General features: G+C 42.9%; 1 non-coding gene across 1 annotated transcript; it reads right to left on the reverse strand.

Annotated features, from left to right (window-relative positions):
- Nucleotides 1-2,215: 2,215 nt before the first annotated feature.
- Nucleotides 2,216-2,322, reverse strand: LOC147926459 (small nucleolar RNA R71). Its single transcript, XR_015583047.1, has one exon. It is a non-coding gene; the product is annotated as a small nucleolar RNA R71 (small nucleolar RNA).
- Nucleotides 2,323-4,343: the final 2,021 nt, after the last annotated feature.

The following is a 4,343-nucleotide window of genomic DNA, read 5'->3' on the forward strand; positions in this document are numbered from 1 at the left end:
GGCTTGATAACTCTCTAATTTACATGTTTTTAGCATCCTTTTTTGTCTATATTTTGCATTGTTTATACCCTTAACTTAGCATTTTTAGGTCATTAATTGTAAGAATTCACTTTTAGGCCATTTAGGGTATTGCATTTTTGCATTTTCATATTTTGGATGAAAACAGGTGCTAAAGAGCCTAAAATGGGGAAAAACAAGGACAAACCCGAGCATGTACCCGAAGGAGCCATCGAGCTGGAAGAACAAGTCCGAACCCCAACACGATCGAGGAGGATCCAAGAGCCAGAAGAACAACCCGAAGATCTACCCGAAGAGTAACCTGACTTCATCCTCGTGTACCCTATCGAGTAGACCATGGGGCAGGTCTGGGAAGCTAGGTCAAAGGGGTTTCCATATATAAATCCCTCCTCTCCTTACTCGCAAACGAGCAAGCCGCAAACCCTCAAACCAGAGAGCGAGAGATTCTGTTAGAGAACTGAGCGACTCAAACACTTTTCCCTTTTGTTTTAGATTATATATCATAACTTTTTATCATTTCTTTAGATTTCTGTCTTGTATTCTTTCTATTATACTCTATCGTTTATTATAATGCAATTTTCGTTCATACTTGCTGTTATGTTTCTTGTTATTATGTCCGAGTAGTGTAGTAAAGTTTCTAGGGATGGGATAGATGATTTTGTGTTCTTGATCGGTTAGGATGTCTTAGTTGATTGTATGTGTTTAATAGATTTCCTTCTAGATTGGTGTTCTTAATGCGGTCAACAAACCGAGAGGGTGAGATTAGATCTAAGGCGTTTTACCACCGAGAGGTGTAGATGAGATGCTTGAATCAACCAATGCTTGAATCAACCAATGCTAGAGGTTTACTCACTTAGCCTAAGAGATTAGATGAGTAAGGGGTTTACTGACAATAATGAATCAGATCTTATTGCTTGCTTGGTCATGTTTCTCCAACGAGAGTTGGGTAGGGAAGTGATTCAAGGTTGATTGTTTCTATCACGAGAGTGTTTTAACAAGATTTTAGAGATTCATTGTCTAGGAAATATTTGCTTGAGGCATGTAAGACATCTATACTGGTCAAGAATGCTTAAAATTCGATTACCCCATCCTTAGAAGCTTTCGTATTTTAGTCACTTGCATTTCCATTCATTACTCGATCTCTTACCAGATCAGGTACATGATAACCTGCATCAAGTAACCCCTTGAGTTGTTCATATTTCATTTGCTTACTCGATCACCCCACCCGATCTTGTACTCGAATGCTTGCATCGAGTGCTTAGGTCGTGCGGTTTCTTGTTTATATTATTTTCTTTTATTATTCTAGGACTGTTAGATCAAAACCCCTAATTGCTTGGCTTGACTTGCATTGTTCTGATTGCATCCTTCCTGCTAGCATAAACAACCATTTGGATTGATAACCCTTTGTACTACAACTGCATAGGGAACCGATACCCTGGTGAAAACCTGTTTATCAATTTGGTGCCGTTGCCATTTGGTTGTGTTTATTTTGCTACGTTTATGATTTCAACACTTGCTAGATCAAGTTCTTTTGTTTATATTGGTTCGGAATCTGACTTGTTTGCTTTCGCTCTTGTTTTTTTTGAATCTCAGGTACAACCCGAGCAACCACCCGACCCGTCACTCGATCACCTGGATTGAGTTGACCCTCGTGTACACACTCGGACACCTACATGTGCATACAAACACGATCCATAGGTAGCCAGAACCTGAGTCCTTTCATCGACAACATCGACAGACAAGGGCTACTCAGACACCAACAAGTTCAACCATAACCAGCAATCATTGAGGAGACGATGAACAATCAAAACGGTCCACCAGCTCCTCAAGCAAGGACCAACATAGGAGCATGAGATGCTCCATCTGCTCACACTCAAAGGCAAGGAATTGTGCCACCTGATGTCCAGAACAACCATTTTGAGATCAAGAGTAGTCTCATCCAGATGATAAAGAGTAACAAATTTCATGGATTGCCAATGGAGGACCCATTGGATTATCTGGATGAATTTGATAGGCTCTATAGCCTCACCAAGATAAATGGAGTTAGTGAGGATGGATCAAACTCCGGTTTTTTCCATTCTCTTTGGTAGACAAAGCACACATCTGGGAAAAATCACTCCCCAAGGAGTCCATCACCACTTAGGAAGCGTGCAAGAAGGCATTCCTGGCCAAATTCTTCTCCAACTCAAGAACCGCAAGGCTGAGAAATGACATTTCTGGCTTTGTTCAGAAGAACAATGAAACATTCAGTGAAGCTTGGGAACGTTTCAAGGGATACACTACCCGATGTCCACATCATGGCTTCAGCAATGCTTCAGTGCTGAGTACACTTTATAGAGGAGTGGTCCCCAAGATACGGATGTTGCTGGACACCGCAAGTAATGGTAACTTCCTCAACAAGGATGTTGATGACGGTTGGGACCTAGTGGAGAACTTGGCTCAGTCTGATGGGAATTACAATGAGGAGTATGATTGCACTGTGCAATCTACAGGAGAGGAAGATGCCAAGTACAAGAGGGACATGAAAGCCCTTAATGACAAGCTTGATAAACTACTCAGCCAACAGAAGCATGTTCATGCCATATCAGAGGAAGAGCAGTTTTTACAACAAGATGGGGAGACTGTGCAAATAGAGGATGTCAACTACATCAACAACTAGGGAGGTTACAAAAAAGGGTACAACAATTACAAGCTGAATCTGAATCTGTCTTACCGAAAGCCGAATGTTGCCAATCCTCAGGACTAAACCTACTCATCTGCAGTTCAAGGGAACCAGGTCCAGTAGAAGCCTTTTGTTCAGTACAATCAAGGCTGTGCACCTAAGCAGCAGTACTCTGGAAACTACAACCCACCACCTGGATTCCAACGACAACAAGTCCCGCAGAACCAATCACAAGAAGCTGAGTTACACGGCCTACTTCAGCAAATGATTCAGAATCAGGCTTCAGCACCTATTGACATCGCAAAACGGTTTGCAGAGATGCGAAACAAGATCGACTCAGGGTACAATGATCTGAACGCCAAGTACGAATCGCTCAACACTAAGCTGAGATACCTAGAGGGTCACCACAACAACCAACCAGCTCCGAAGATAAACCAGCTCCCAGGTAACGCTGTTCAGAACCCTAAAGATTATGCCACTGCCCAAGCCATCTTCCTTGATGATGACTATGAGGATTACCTCACTGAGGACAGTGATGTTCAAGATGGGGAGGATATGGATCACTATGGGATAAACGAGGCCGAGTATGAACCCGAGCCTTCACCCAAGGAGACAGATCGAGTTGATGATCGAGCACTGGTTCGAGAATCACAAATCAAAAAACCACCCGAGGCTAAACCCGATGACCTACCCGATGATGGTGATCGAATGATACATCGAGTAGATGTTGAGATGAGAGATCAACCTCAAATACCTGTAGCAAAGGAAGGGGAGCTAGAGGAAAGGTTCAATGCTGCACTTGACATCCAACTGGAGGCGCTTTCAGAGCGTATGGCCAAGCGCAAAGCTCCACCTCCTAAGCTTTTGCCACCACACGAACTTCAAGAGGAATCTGCCAAGGAGGCAGCTCGGCTGGAGAATGAGGTTAAGGAGGCTGTCAAAGAGATTGGGTTTGAGATTCTCAGGAGCGTATGGCGAATCGAGGAAAAATTGGAGGACCTTGGCTCTTACTTTGCCATGCTCGATAGGATTCCGGATTTTCAAGAATTGCTTGTGTGACCTTGGAGCTTCAGTTAGCATTATGCCGCTGTCAGTTGCCTACAAGATGGGATTCACCAATTTTAAACCGAGTAGTCTGTATCTGGTTCTAGCTGATAGAACAATCAGACATCCTATTGGGATCCTAGAAAACCTGCGACTCAGGATTGGAAGAGTGGAAGTCCCTACTGATTTCATGATCCTTGATATGGATAAAGAACCAGACAACCCACTGATCCTAGGAAAACCATTCTTGGCAACAGTAGGAGCTGTGATTGAAGTGAAGCAAGGAAAGATGAGAATAGAGCATGGTGAGCACTTCAAGATGGAGTTTTATGTGAAGAAGGGGATTAAGAGGCCAACCATTGATGGTCAAGCTTTTTTCCACTAAGACAAAGCAGAGAAAAGTCAATCATCTTGAGGAAGTCAACACCACATTTGCCTTGGACTCTGGACAGAACCTGGAGAATTAGTTGAACCAGCCTGCTACAGTGGAGAGGATTCCAAAACCTCTCCCTAAAATATCCCATGCTTAAAGAACATAAAGAGTCAAGCTTAGTGACTTTAAACAAGCTCACTTGGGAGGAAGTCCCAAAGGTACTTTAATTTTGATTTATTTGATTTA

This window comes from Camelina sativa, chromosome 15 (assembly GCF_030686135.1).
Source record: "Camelina sativa cultivar CO46 ecotype springtype chromosome 15, ASM3068613v1".
In the NCBI taxonomy this organism is placed as follows: domain Eukaryota; kingdom Viridiplantae; phylum Streptophyta; class Magnoliopsida; order Brassicales; family Brassicaceae; genus Camelina; species Camelina sativa.